Consider the following 15962-nt stretch of genomic DNA (forward strand, 5'->3'; position numbering starts at 1 on the left):
AGAATACCTCCATCAGCTGTTAAACAACAACAACAAACAATGGCAGGCTTTCAGTCTCCACCTTTGATGCTGTGCTTTGATCAAAAGGTTACAATACGCTATATTCTATTTTTTAATGCAATAATGTTGCTTGGTCATGTTACACTCAAATGTGGCATTTCAGATTTCACTTGAAAATAATGTTTTGTATTTGCCAAAAAAGAACTTGATGTCTACTTTCAAAAGAAGATAAATGCAGCATTAAATACGAGAAATTCTGCTGGATGGCTTTTTTTTAAATGCTTCCTTCAGAGTCATCACAGTGAGTAATGCACGTAGGTCTGGCAGTGGCATTGGTTGGTAACAAACTGGCGCCAACAGAGCGTCAAAGCCCCACACGGGCAAATGAGGTCAGATGTGGAATTTTCCACTTGTGGCGCCGTGTGGGTGCTCAGAAAGTTTCAGATTTTGGAGCATTTCAGATTTTTGGATAAAGGGCACTCGACTTGTACTGATCAGTCCAGTTGCAGCTCTGATCAGGTCAGGGTGGGATTGCTGGAGCTTGTGAAACAACTGCTTGAAGAAAACGTTCCTTGAAATTGCCTTGTTGTGCAGTCAGCAGGTACAAAATAATATCCCTTCATTAACTTCAACATTTCAGCCCCTACTGAGGGATTACTTCATTGCAATGTTGTTAACTTCCTTGTGTGATTTGTATCATTATCAATGGTGCCTTGGAAAAAGGCTTTTCTTGATGAAAGCACTATGTTGAGTTTTATCCTCAAGCATCGTTTAAATACTGCTGAAAAACTGCTGCAAATCGTGTTGGTAATACGAAGCATCAGTGGGGAGAGAAACACAATCAAAATTTTGGGTCAATGATTGTTTATGACAACATTTTAACCTGATGACAGAAGTTGTAAGTTGTCATGATGGGTGACAGAGTATATAGATATGTTTTTGGGAGATAAATTGGGAAAGGTTTGTTATAGTAGGTCACACACAAACATTTTAAAACAGATCTTATTTGAAATACTGGAGCTCTGCTAATGCTAGACCTATCAGCTCCACAGCTTTTGCAAGAGCTTTGGAGAGTGCCCAAGAGACTTCACTAATGGATTGTTGTCTACAAAAGATGAAAGATCTTGTTGGAGCCGCAGATTGTCTGGAGTTGTTCTAAGAGGGTCATGTGGTTTTGCAAGGAGAGAGTCAAACAGCTTTTTCTCTGAGTCAGAGAGAGGGAGAGAAAAACACACACACATAGATTACTTTTACAGTGTTACAGCCAGTATCAGCAGCTGGGATTGGAACAGGACAAGCCAACAAGCTTGTGAAAAGCCCCATTTGGAAGATGGATTTGAAAGTGCTTTGTTCAGCCTGGTCAAAGCCCTTGTGGTTCATGCAAGAGGAGAGGACTGACTGTCTAATGTTTCACTTGGAATAAGAGAAACAAAAAAGACTCTGTGGTGACCTGAAAGAAAGAGGTATTCACCTGGAGAATCCTGAAGGGGGGAAGTTTTGTCAGCAAGTCACTGGAGTGGCTGATTAAAAAGGAATCAATTGTGGATGTCCTGGAACAACCAAGCTCTCTCTAAACCAACAAGAACCTACCTGAGCTGAACCATTTTCCTTTCAAGCACCAAAGTCTGGTGAACTTTATAAATGTTAAATTCTGTGCACAGTATAAGAATTGCTTGCAGCCAATGAACTTGGAAGAATGAGAAGTGAGATTGGACTGTGAATCAAAGAACTTTTCCGAACTTATACACATATTATGTACACATGCGCTTAGAATTAGAAGGGGGTTAAATTAGGTTAGTTAAGTCAATAGTGATAAGTTAAAGTGTGATTCTGTTTTCATGTTTAAATATAATTAAAAGCAACCATTTGTTTAAGTAACCATTTGTCTTGGGTGAATATCTATTGCTGCTGGGTTTTGGGGTCATCTGGGCTCATAACAGAAGAAATTTTTCCCAAGTATGATGTGATATTTGTTATTGCTAGGCAAGTCACATTGATGTAAAAATAATTCTGTGCTATCATTTATTTCATTAATACAGAATGTGATTGTCAAAGACCATAAACTGGGTTAAATAACTCTAAATATCCAATCATGTGCTTTATCATGTTGACCACATTTCCTGTCAACCACCACATAGAAAGTTAATGTCTGATGGCATCACAAACAGGTTATAGCCTGGGTATTAAATCTCTAATTGATCAGAGGAAGAGAAGATGTTAACTAGGTTCTACTCCCTCATTATTTCCAGCCTGGAAATGACAGTCCTAGGAAGATTTAACCAATACACTTCCAGACGTGACACTGATAAGGCTTCGCCCAATGTTGTGCTCTTTGACATCACTATTGAAAGAGAGTGGAGATTTGAGCAAATATGAGTTTTGGACACATCAGTCTCGAAAATGCAGACCAAGTGGGGTGCAATATCTCTCCCTGGACAATTTGATTTTACACCTGTAAAAGATTGACAGGGTATTCAGCAACCTGTTAAATCACCTTAGATTTAGAAAGTTGAAGCATTGGTGTACCCTCTCATGGTTTCTCCATGTGTTGGCTCCAGAAGAGATCATCCAATATGTGGACTCATAGGAACCTGAAGGTACAAACTCTCTTTACTCTGTCCCTTTGAAAGAGACAGGTTTGTGATCCTTCGGCCTCTCCTTCCTAAAATCTACAATAAAATCTTTGGTCTTGTTGACATTGAGAACAAGATATTTCTGGCTCCATGCAACCAGATTCTTGATTTCCATCCCAGATTCTGACTCTTCATTACCCACTATTTGGCCAATGTAGTGTGGTTTGTAAATTCATAGATTGCATTGGAGCTGTACTTGTCCATGAATTCATGGATGTGGAGGGAATAGATTAAGGGTAAGCAAGAGGTCTTGAGATACAACCGGTTGATAGGAAGAGGAGGAGGAGGTGGAGGAGGTGACGTTACCAATTTGTACTGAATGGGATCTGCTGATGTGGAATTTGAGAATACCATTGCAAAGGGACGAACAGAGCCCTTATTCCAGAGTTTGATTAATAGATTTACTGGTATGATGAGCTAAATGCCAGGTTATAGTCAATGAACACCCTTTAATAATTGCTCTTGTAGTTCAAATGATCTAACACAGAGTGAGATGGCCTCCACTGTTGACTTATGAAATAGAATGTAAAAATGATTCATCTCAAAATAATTCTGGTAGCTTTGTCATTTGTTATTTTTAAACTCTGCTTTCTCTTATAACATTTAGAGATATCTTTGGTATATTTTGCTATGTGAGGAATTCTTCAAGTACTGAGGTTTCAGGGGGAAAAAACTAACACAAGGTAATATAAGCTGCAAACTTTCTCAGATTAGCACAAATACTGAACAACAAAATAATCAGGAATTTTTTTCCAACTAATTTTACAATCAAGATTTAACTCAGACGTTAGAATCATAGAACATTAAAGCACAGAAACAGACCTTACGGCCGATCTAGTAAATCCAGGAGAAAATGTATTCTTTAACCTGCCTAAAATTCCAACAAGGGATATTTATAAAGTGGTATGTAAATCAGAGATTTATGCAGCGTATATGTATCCGAAATGGTTGGGACCAGATGTTGTTTGTTTTTTTTTTGGTTATTGGAACAAAACTGAGAAAAAAAACCCAAAACAGCACAGTATCATCGCAGAACACTTGTATCAGTGGTTAAACAACAAGCGACATGAAAATTTACATGAAATAAAGTTTAATATATACCCCAAAAAAATCTCTGCTGCTGGTCCCCGACACCTCTCAACTGCCGCCGCCAGTCCCCGTTCCTGCCTGGGAGCCCGAGGTGACTTTGATGCGGACGGCACGGCACCCCATGTTCAGAATGGAATCGCTACCACTGCAGGCTTGGATCCAGCTCCATTTGGCATCTTCCCAGCCAGAAGCAAAGGTTTTGTTTTTTTAAAACTATTTTTGTAATCAAACTGGTGCCAACAGAATGTCAGAGCCCCACACTGGCTAGTCGGTGCTGAATTATTTTTCCCCACTTGTGACGTCATGTCAGTGCTAAAATAGTTTGTTTTTTGAATCTTTTCAGTTTTTGGAACTTCAGATACAGGGTATTCGACCTGTATAATAAAGGTGGGGCCAGTACTGCGCGCACTGCACTCCACCTAAAAGCTCCTTTGCGCAGGCCCGAGGACAGGTCCACGTCCTCCCCCTCCACGTCCTCCCCCTCCACGTCCTCCCCCTCCACGTCCTCCCCCTCCACGTCCTCCCCCTCCACGTCCTCCCCCTCCACGTCCTCCCCCTCCACGTCCTCCCCCTCCACGTCCTCCCCCTCCACGTCCTCCCCCTCCACGTCCTCCCCCTCCACGTCCTCCCCCTCCACGTCCTCCCCCTCCACGTCCTCCCCCTCCACGTCCTCCCCCTCCACGTCCTCCCCCTCCACGTCCTCCCCCTCCACGTCCTCCCCCTCCACGTCCTCCCCCTCCACGTCCTCCCCCTCCACGTCCTCCCCCTCAAAAGATGCTCACAAACTCAAGCTAGCATGCTGGAACATCAGAACCATGCTAGATAAGACTGACAGCCATCGACCTGAACGTCGGTCTGCCCTCATTGCACATGAACTCCTCAGACTTGACATCGACATAGCCGCTCTCAGTGAAGTCCGCCTGGCAGATGTAGGCAGCTTCCAAGAACGCGGCGCGGGCTACACACTCTACTGGTCTGGCAAGCCTTCGGATGAACGACGCCTATCTGGTGTAGGCTTCATGGTCAAGAGCTTCATTGCCTCCAAACTCGAAAACCTTCCGACAGGCCTCTCGGACCGAATCATGTCCATGCGACTCCCACTTCAAAACAAGCGTCACATCACCCTCATCAGTGTCTATGCTCCAACCCTCCAGGCGGAACCAGCAGAAAAGAACAAGTTCTACACCGACCTGCGCAACCTCATCCAACGTACCCCTACAGCCGACAAGGTTGTCATCCTGGGCGACTTCAACGCTCGTGTCGGCAAAGACTCAGAAACCTGGCCAGGAATCCTGGGCAAGCATGGCGTCGGCAAGTGCAACGACAATGGGCGCCTCCTGTTGGAGCTCTGCGCAGAACAGCGGCTTGTCATTACAAACACCCTTTTTCAGCAGAGGGACAGCCTTAAGACCACCTGGATGCATCCCCGATCCAAACACTGGCACCTCCTGGACTACATCCTGGTGCGAGAAAGTGACAAACAAGATGTGCTCCACACCAGGGTCATGCCTAGCGCGGAATGCCACACTGACCACCGGCTGGTTCGCTGCAAGCTCAACCTTCACTTCAAGCCAAAGCCCAGGAACAATAAAGCCCCCAGAAAGAGGTTCAATGTTGGAAAACTGCAGTCAGACGAAGCGAGAGGAAACTTCCAGGCAAACCTCAAAGCAAAGCTCGACGTTGCAACCCGCCTCACGGACCCGTCCCCTGAAACCCTCTGGGATCAGTTGAAGACTACCATACTGCAATCCACTGAAGAGGTACTGGGCTTCTCCTCCAGGAAAAACAAGGACTGGTTTGACGAAAACAGCCAGGAAATCCAGGAGCTGCTGGCAAAGAAGCGAGCTGCCCACCAGGCTCACCTTACAAAGCCGTCCTGTCCAGAGAAGAAACAAGCCTTCCGTCGCGCATGCAGCCATCTTCAGCGCAAACTCCGGGAGATCCAAAATGAGTGGTGGACTAGCCTCGCCAAACGAACACAGCTCAGCGCGGACATTGGCGACTTCAGGGGTTTCTACGAGGCTCTAAAGGCTGTGTACGGCCCCTCACCCCAAGTCCAAAGCCCGCTGCGCAGCTCAGACGGCAAAGTCCTCCTCAGCGACAAGATCTCCATCCTCAACCGATGGTCAGAACACTTCCAATCTCTTTTCAGTACCAACCGCTCAGTCCAAGATTCCGCCCTGCTCCAGCTCCCTCAACAGCCCCTAAGGCTAGAGCTGGATGAGGTTCCCACCCTGGATGAGACATATAAGGCAATCGAACAACTGAAAAGTGGCAAAGCAGCAGGTATGGATGGAATCCCCCCAGAAGTCTGGAAGGCTGGCGGCAAAACTCTGCATGCCAAACTGCATGAGTTTTTCAAGCTTTGTTGGGACCAAGGTAAACTGCCTCAGGATCTTCGTGATGCCACCATCATCACCCTGTACAAAAACAAAGGCGAGAAATCAGACTGCTCAAACTACAGGGGAATCACGTTGCTCTCCATTGCAGGCAAAATCTTCGCTAGGATTCTACTAAATAGAATAATACCTAGTGTCGCTGAGAATATTCTCCCAGAATCACAGTGCGGCTTTCGCGCTAACAGAGGAACCACTGACATGGTCTTTGCCCTCAGACAGCTCCAAGAAAAGTGTAGAGAACAAAACAAAGGACTCTACATCACCTTTGTTGACCTCACCAAAGCCTTCGACACCGTGAGCAGGAAAGGGCTTTGGCAAATACTAGAGCGCATCGGATGTCCCCCAAAGTTCCTCAACATGATTATCCAACTGCACGAAAACCAACAAGGTCGGGTCAGATACAGCAATGAGCTCTCTGAACCCTTCTCCATTAACAATGGCGTGAAGCAAGGCTGTGTTCTCGCACCAACCCTCTTTTCAATCTTCTTCAGCATGATGCTGAACCAAGCCATGAAAGACCCCAACAATGAAGACGCTGTTTACATCCGGTACCGCACGGATGGCAGTCTCTTCAATCTGAGGCGCCTGCAAGCTCACACCAAGACACAAGAGAAACTTGTCCGTGAACTACTCTTTGCAGATGATGCCGCTTTAGTTGCCCATTCAGAGCCAGCTCTTCAGCGCTTGACGTCCTGCTTTGCGGAAACTGCCAAAATGTTTGGCCTGGAAGTCAGCCTGAAGAAAACTGAGGTCCTCCATCAGCCAGCTCCCCACCATGACTACCAGCCCCCCCACATCTCCATCGGGCACACAAAACTCAAAACGGTCAACCAGTTTACCTATCTCGGCTGCACCATTTCATCAGATGCAAGGATCGACAATGAGATAGACAACAGACTCGCCAAGGCAAATAGCGCCTTTGGAAGACTACACAAAAGAGTCTGGAAAAACAACCAACTGAAAAACCTCACAAAGATAAGCGTATACAGAGCCGTTGTCATACCCACACTCCTGTTCGGCTCCGAATCATGGGTCCTCTACCGGCACCACCTACGGCTCCTAGAACGCTTCCACCAGCGTTGTCTCCGCTCCATCCTCAACATCCATTGGAGCGCTCACACCCCTAACGTCGAGGTACTCGAGATGGCAGAGGTCGACAGCATCGAGTCCACGCTGCTGAAGATCCAGCTGCGCTGGATGGGTCACGTCTCCAGAATGGAGGACCATCGCCTTCCCAAGATCGTATTATATGGCGAGCTCTCCACTGGCCACCGTGACAGAGGTGCACCAAAGAAAAGGTACAAGGACTGCCTAAAGAAATCTCTTGGTGCCTGCCACATTGACCACCGCCAGTGGGCTGATAACGCCTCAAACCGTGCATCTTGGCGCCTCACAGTTTGGCGGGCAGCAGCCTCCTTTGAAGAAGACCGCAGAGCCCACCTCACTGACAAAAGGCAAAGGAGGAAAAACCCAACACCCAACCCCAACCAACCAATTTTCCCTTGCAACCGCTGCAATCGTGTCTGCCTGTCCCGCATCGGACTGGTCAGCCACAAACGAGCCTGCAGCTGACGTGGACTTTTTACCCCCTCCATAAATCTTCGTCCGCGAAGCCAAGCCAAAGAAATATATTAGCAAAGATGTGATCCCAAGTTAGGTCGCTGCAAATATCCTTTTTGCCATTAAAGCACTTTCACCAATTTATCCTTGTCTCTAAGGTGTGTCAAATGCAACAAAGCATTTTAGGGAGAGGGGCTATAAATGCAGACACAGCCAACCTGTGGTTGGCAGATAGGAAGTTCTTGTCAGTTTACCCTAATGTGACAGCAGCACATTACTTCCAGATTTCTTGACCAATTTGGGCTGAATCTTGAAGGACAGATACTTGATACGATATTCACTCCTTGACGCAAAGGAGATCAGGAATGCTGCTCCAGGTTTCTGCAATGAACTTCTCAATGAAATGTTGAGATGCGTAAATGTTCTAAGGTATATTGTGTTCCATGTTGATAGGATGGAAAAAGTTACCAGAGATCTCAAGAAGTCATGGCTGGAAGTTGCAACAGAAGTGGGAAGTATTACATTTCCAGCCATGGGTTTCAATCCAACAACTGGCTTAAACCCTCATCAGATCAAGAAAGGTCAGAACAATGAATCATCCATGATATGTTGCAACAAAAAAAAAACCTGCTTGGGGAATTCAGCAGGTTCTGCTGCGTCAGTGAGAGAAAGAATGATTGATGTTTCGGATAGGAGCCCTTCATCAAGAAGAAAATCATTTTTTTTCTCCCATTGTTGCAACTTGACCTGCTGTGTTCCTCCAGCAAATTGCTTTTTACTCCTTATTCCAGCATCTTTTGAGTTCACTACTCAAGTTATTTGTTCTGGCCTCTTAACTTTATGCAGCCAATCAGTGTTAAAAACTGCTTAGCATAACCACTTACAGCACAGAACAGGCCAGTTCGGCCCTACTAGTCCATGCTGTTACAAATTCCCACCCTTCTAGTTCCACTGACCAGCACCCGGTCCATACCCCTCTAGTCCCCTCCTATCCATGTAACGATCCAGTCTTTCCTTAAATGTAACCAATGATCCCACCTCAACTACGTCTGCCGGAAGCTCATTCCACATCCCTACCATCGTTTGCGTAAAGAAATTTCCCCTCATGTTCCCCTTATAATTTTCCCCCTTCAATCTTAAACCATACCCTCTAGTTTGAATCTCCCCCACTCTTAATTGAAAAAGCCTATCCACATTTACTCTGTCTGTCCCTTTTAAAATCTTAAACACCTCTATCAAGTCCCCCCTCAATCTTCTACGCTCCAGAGAAAAAACCCCTAGTCTGCACAACCTTTCCTTGTAACTCAAACTTTGAAATCCTGTCAACATTCTTGTGAACCTTCTCTGTACTCTCTCTATTTTGTTTATATCTTTCCTATAATTTGGTGACCAAAACTGTACACAGTACTCCAAATTTGGCCTTGTACAATTTCATCATAACCTCCCTACTCTTGAATTCAATATACTGATTTATGAAGGCCAACATTCCAAATGCCTTCTTCACCACACCATCTACCTGAGTATCAGCCTTGAGGGTACTATTTACCATCACTCCTAAATCCCTTTGTTGCTCTGCACATCTCAATAGCCTACCATTTAATGCATATGACCTATTTAGATTTGCCTTTCCAAAATGTAACACCTCACACTTATCTGTATTAAATTCCATCAGTCATTTCTCAGCCCACACCTCCAGCCTTCCTAAATCACCTTTTAATCTACAGTTATCTTTCTCACTGTCCACAACACCACCAATCTTTGTATCATCCGCAAACTTGCTTATCCAATTCTCCACCCCTACTTCCAGATCGTTAATATATATAACAAACAGTCGTGGACCCAGGACTGATCCCTGAGGAACTCCACTAGTCACCGGCCTCCAATTGGACAAACAATTTTCTACCACTACTCTCTGACACCTCCCATCCAACCATTGCTGAATCCATTTCACTACCTCCTTATTTATGCCTAATGCCTCCACCTTTTTTCCTAACCTCCTGTGGGGAACTTTGTCAAAAGCTTTACTAAAGTCTAAATAGACAACATCCACAGCTTTCCCTTCATCATCCTTTTTTGTAACCCCCTCGAAAAACTCAATCAGGTTTGTCAAGCATGATCTACCCCTGACAAAACCATGCTGATTACTCCCTATACCTCCAAATATTTGTAAATACCATCCCTCATAACACTTTCCATCAACTTACCCACCACAGACGTCAGACTCACAGGCCTATAATTCCCAGGTTTACATTTGGACCCTTTCTTAAACAGCAGAAGCACATGCGCCACCCTCCAATCCTTTGGCACTACCCCCGTGGCCAGTGACATCCTAAATATCTCTGTTAATGGCCGCACTATCTGTCCAGAAGCCTCCCTGAGTGTCCTTGGGAATATTTTGTCCGGTCCCGGAGATTTATCCACCTTTATCTTTTTCAACACAGCCATCATTACCTCCTCGGTTATCCTTATATGCTTCATGACCTCCTCACTATTTTTCTTTACTTCAACTGGTTCAATATTTTTTTCCCTAGTGAATACCGAGGCAAAGAAATCATTCAAAATTTCCCCCATTTCCTCTGACTTCTCACTCAGCCTACCCTCGCTATCTACAAGGGGTCCAATTTTATCCCTCACTAATCTTTTACTTTTAATGTACCTATAGAAACCCTTTGGATTTATTTTTACTCTGTCTGCCAAAGCCTCTTCGTGCCTTTTTTTTGCCTTTCTAATTTCTTTCTTAAGATTCCTTCTACACTCCTTGTAGTCCTCCTTCAAACTTTCAGCTCCCTGCTCTTTATACCTCTTGTACACCTCCCTTTTTCTCCTAACCAAATTTCCAATATTCCTCGAAAACCAAGCCTCCCTATGACTTCCAGCCTTTCCTTTGATCCTCACTGGGACATATCTACTCTGTACCTGCAAAATTTCTTTTTTGAATATCCTCCATTTTTCATTTACATCCTTACCTGAAAATATCCTGTCCCACTCAATACTCCCCAAATCCCTTCTTATTCCTTCGAAATTTGCTCTTCTCCAATCCAGAACCCCAACTTTAGGCCCCTCCTTGTTCTTCCCTAAAACTACCCTAAAACTAACAGAGTTATGATCACTAGACCCAATTTGTTCTCCAACATTAATGTCCGATACCTGACCTAGCTCATTCCCTAACAGGAGATCTAATATTACACCATCCTGAGTCGGTTCTTCTACTAATTGATTTAGAAAACAATCTTGAACACATTTAACGAACTCTAGCCCATCCAGCCCTCTAACTGTATGGGTATCCCAATCAATGTGAGGGAAGTTAAAATCTCCCATGATCACTACCTTATGATTCTCACACATATATGTTATCTCCCTACAAATTTGTTCCTCTAATTTTCTTGGCCTATATGGTGGTCTGTAATACACCCCTATTAGCACCCTCATGCCTCCTTCACCCCTCAATTCCACCCAAACAGCTTCACTGGACAATCCCTCCAGACCATCCTGCCACCTCACGGCAGTAATGCCCTCCTTAACAAGCAGAGCAACTCCTCCCCCTTTTTTACCCCCTGCTCTATCACATCTAAAACAAATGTATCCTGGAATATTAAATTGCCAGTCCTGCCCCTCCTGTAGCCAGGTCTCACTAATTGCCACAATATCATGACCCCAAGTATCTGTCCATGCTCTAAGCTCATCTACCTTGTTCACTATGCTTCTTGCATTAAAATATATGCATTTCAGAGAATGACCCTCACCTATATTCTCTTTTCTACCTTTTACCCTAATCTTCATCCTATCTTTGTTATCGTTATTATTCCTATCTAGGTGGCCATGCTCCCTTGACACTGCTCTCACACTCTGTTCCCCACACCCCTGCCAAACTAGTTTAAACCTTCCCCCACAGCTCTAGCAAATCTGCTTCCCAGCACATTGGGCCCCCTCCAGTTCAAGTGGAGTCAGTCCCTTTTGTACAGGTCTGACCTTCCCCAGAAGAGATCCCAATGATCCAGAAATTTTGTCCCTTGCCCCCTGCACCATCTCTTTAGCCACACATTCATCCTCCACATCCTCCTATTTCTACCCTCACTAGCGCGTGGCACCGGCAGCAATCCAGAGATTACTACCTTGGAGGTCCTGTTTTTTAACTTCCTACATAATTCCACATAATCCTGTTTCAGGACCTCATCCCCACTTTTAAGTCATTGGTCCCCACACGGACCACGACTTCTGGCTGTTCTCCTTCACCTTGCAGTATGCTATGAACTCGATCAGAGATATCCCTGACCCTGGCACCAGGGAGGCAACAGACCAACCTGGATCCCCAATCTCATCCCACAAACCTTCTATCTGTCCCTCTGACTAATGAGTCCCCAACTACAAGTATCCTGTTTTTATCTCTCCTTCCCTTCTGAACCTCAGGGGCAGCCCCTGTGCCAGAGACCTGACCCCCACGACTCGTCCCTGGTAGGCTGTTCCCCCCAGCAGTATCCAATGCCGAATACATGTTGCTGAGTGGCACTTCCACAGGGGTACTCTGCACAGGCACTCTCCCTCCTTTCCTTACAGTCACCCAATTCCCTGACTCCTGCCTTCTAGGGGTGACTGTCTCCCTGTAACTCTTCTCTATCACTGCCGCTGCTTCCCTTATGATCCTCAGTTCATCCAATTGCAGCTCAAGCTCCCTAACACGGTCACTCATGAGTTGCAATTGGATGCACATTTTGCAGGTGTAGTCATCAGGAACAGCTGTGCTGTCTCTTTCCCACATCCCACAATTGGAGCACTTAACTACCCCAACTGACTCCATTTCCTCCTTTCTTACTATAAATATGTTATTTCAAAGATACCTTTTCACACAAGGAGCTCCTTCTTAGCCCCTGCTCACCAAAGTCCCTCGAGCCAAAGTCCCAGGTCCCCACTCCTTCACTGGGCCACTCACTCACTGCGCTGCTCCCTCCCTTTCTACTCCTTTTATTAGCCCTTACCAATTAACCCCAATTAACTCCTCTCACACGACACCAGACGCTGACTCACTGCCTCCTCCAACCCCGAGTCCGACCTTTCTAAGACCAAGCTCCGGTAAGTCCAGCTATTTATGCTCCTCACCTCTCTGATGCTGTCTCTTGGCTCCTCCTCCTCTCACACGACACCAGACGCTGACTCACTGCCTCCTCTGACCCTGAGTCCGACCTTTCTAAGACCAAGCTCCAGTAAGTCCAGCTATTTATGCTCCTCACCTCTCTGATGCTGTCTCTTGGCTCCTCCTCCTCTCGCACGACACCAGACGCTGACTCACTGCCTCCTCCGACCCCGAGTCCGACCTTTCTAAGACCGAGCCCCAGTAAGTCCAGCTATTTATGCCTTGTACAAGATCCATCTGAGCAAACAAAGCAGTAGCAACTAAAGCCGCTTGGAGGCTAGGCGGGGCTCCTTTCTGTGATGGATTTCAATATAATCCACTTCGAAGTCCAGATGAGTTTTTAACGGTTTATTGATGAACACAAAGACTTGTAACGAATTATTATAACGCAGTCCGAATGTTTCAAGTCTATGTGGAAACGATCTATTACGATGTCTGTCGTGAAAGACTATAATAATGATCATTTAATCTGTTATGATGGTCAACAGAAAATATGCGAGCCTCACTCACTCTCTTCATTTCTATACCGCTATATTGTTCAATGCGGTCTGAAGAACTGTTCCATCCTTGCGTAACCCTTGTGCATGCATCAACCCCAAGTCCATAGCGCATGTGCATTGGAAGATACCGTGCATGTGCAACCTTCGCGTCTCGGGAACCTGCCGACGTCCACAGCCAAACTGACAATGGTATACAACGAGCCTTTGGCTCTTGCACCACCGCCTAATTATTATGTCTCAAATAATAATTGCACAATTATAAATAACACTCAAATCCAGTAAATTCCACTATTATGTAGATCTTCTTTCTTCTTCATAAGGCCAGAGGTTACCAGTACATAGCCTTGAAAAAGAGTGATCTTTACCACCACTCTGGATCAGTAAAGTCTGTGGTCTGTGTAGTGGGCAAGGGGAAAGGTCCAAAAAACAAAATAAAGTCAGTGTAGACTTGTCAAAGTTCCTCCATCTCCTGTAGAAGGCAGACTTTGTTGAGTCTGTTGGACCATTTCTGTCCGAGATTTTAAAGTCTTTCTGACAGTATCTTAACCACAAATCAGCTTATTTAACAAACACTGGTTTGAAGTGCTCAATATGATAGAGGTAAATGGCTTCAATACAGGTTCCAAGATTTCAAATAGCACTCCTTTGATTCATGAATAGAGTCCACATTATTTTGAAGAACTCCAATGCACTGTTCAAATAAAGACATCATCTTTGGAAGATAAACAATCTTAGAACCAAAGCACACTTGCATCTTTGAATTAAAACAGGTGACCGGTAAACCTCAGATCTTCCTCAGACAGAATAGACACAGCTTTCCCTTTGGGTGGTGATAATGAAGTAAAATCCACGGAAGGGAGAGATCTGTAGTCGGGCTGAATAACTGGTTAGTCTGGTACCACATCAATCATCCTCTTTTTGGATTTAACACAAGGCATGTCATTTGGCTTCCTTCTGTTCTACAGAATTCTGCTTCTCATAGGGAAAGTTTGAGCTCATAGAACCAAATTTTATCTGATCCTCTTGATTTTAACAGACAAGTCTCTTTAACCTTCCCAGAAATAGATTTGCTCATCTTTTTCTTTCTTTTCTGAGATTGGTCATAAGGAAGGTAAGATTCAAATGACATTGGTTCTTCAAGTGTTCCTCCTGCTCTTCCTCTTGTTCTTCTAAGGCATATTTACCCTCAAGCATTTTTTGTTTTGCAACAAGAGCAGCCACTTCAGCCTCAGCCTTTAAACATGCAGACGTAATACTGGAGCTTGATCCAGAAGAATTTTGCTTGCTTCTCCTGCTTCCAACGTTTTACACACTGTCGCCTGGTTGTATTTCATCCTGATGTCAGATGTGGCCTTAATCTTTGACTCTTTCTCCAGTTTGAATTGTACATCCTTTGCATTTTTATCCTCTTCACCACCATTTTGTGACAAACCTTCAGCCATTTCCAAGTTGCCGACTTTAAATTCAGTCAATACCTTCTTCAGTGGTTTTAATCGTGCCTCGGCGATGACGCCAACAGCAGCGGGGGTGGTGGCCATTTTGTACATCTCCATCCAACTGTCCATGGACCTTGAGCACCAAGTGGCAGGACTTCCAAACTGTGTTCAAACTAAATAAATACATAGAAGGTATCCACAAACATAATCCTGCCTCTTCTTAAGGCCATGATGTGCTGCTGTCAACAAGCGGGTTTCTACCTGGCTCTACCAACATGTCTATAGGACATCCTGCTTTAGGGTTAGCAGCAGTGGACCCCTCTGTGGCTGATACTCAGACTGATGGAGGCTAGATGGGGCTCTTTACTGTGATGCGTTTTGATATAGTCCACTTCTAAGTCCAGATGAGTTTTATTTTAGGTTTATTGATGAATACATAAACTTGCAATGATTTATTATAACATAGTCCAAATGTTCCTAAGTTGTAATATCCATGTGAAAACTATCTATTGCAACAATGTCTGTGACAAATTATCTATAATAATAAATGTTTTATCTGTGATAACAGTCAACTGAAAATATGTGAGCCCTACTCACCCTCATTGTCACTTTACTGCCATAATGTTCAATGTGGGCTAACTAACTGCTCCAACCACATGCATCCCTCATACATGCACCAACCCCCGGTCCATAGCACAAGTGCACTGGAAGATACCAAACACGTGCAACCACCAGGACCCGGGAATTGCTGAAGCCCACGGCCGAACCGACAATGGTAAACAATGAGCCTTTGGCTCCTACAATGGCAGAGATTCAATCTCACCTTCATGCGATGTCCTGCTCCTCCCTCATTGCTGTCATCAACAGATATTCTCTATTCCACCACTCAGCATCATCTTTTTGCTCTCTTTTGTACCTCAAAGTACACAGTTCTAGAGGGAGGCATAGAATTAAAAGTGACCCTCCTGTCATGTTACAATTCACTCCTTCAGAGAATTATATTGTGCACTCATGTGTGGAATTGTGGGAAGTTGGAAATTTTACCAGGACTTCCCAAGGCATAATGTCTGGAGTCTCTGAAGACTCTACATGAACCTGGGTGAGAGAGTACAAGACAATCTAAGCTCAGCTAGATGAAGGCGCAGAACCTTGAGATTGTTACGCAGGCACATACACACTTGTGCACACAAACAGCAACAATCCCACAGAGTTCTAAG

At 44.8% G+C, this 15962-nt stretch overlaps 1 long non-coding RNA gene across 4 annotated transcripts in view; it reads left to right on the forward strand.

The window, feature by feature from the left end:
• Window positions 1–430: 430 nt before the first annotated feature.
• The window catches only part of LOC138736634 (uncharacterized), a 118630-nt gene continuing 103098 nt past the window's right edge, over window positions 431–15962 (forward strand). For all 4 annotated transcript variants that reach the window (XR_011340460.1, XR_011340462.1, XR_011340461.1 and 1 more), the window contains exon 1: window positions 431–601. This is a non-coding gene — a long non-coding RNA (uncharacterized lncRNA). The remainder of the gene's footprint in view (window positions 602–15962) is intronic.

The sequence above is a fragment of the Narcine bancroftii genome, chromosome 6, assembly GCF_036971445.1.
Source record: "Narcine bancroftii isolate sNarBan1 chromosome 6, sNarBan1.hap1, whole genome shotgun sequence".
In the NCBI taxonomy this organism is placed as follows: Eukaryota; Metazoa; Chordata; class Chondrichthyes; order Torpediniformes; family Narcinidae; genus Narcine; species Narcine bancroftii.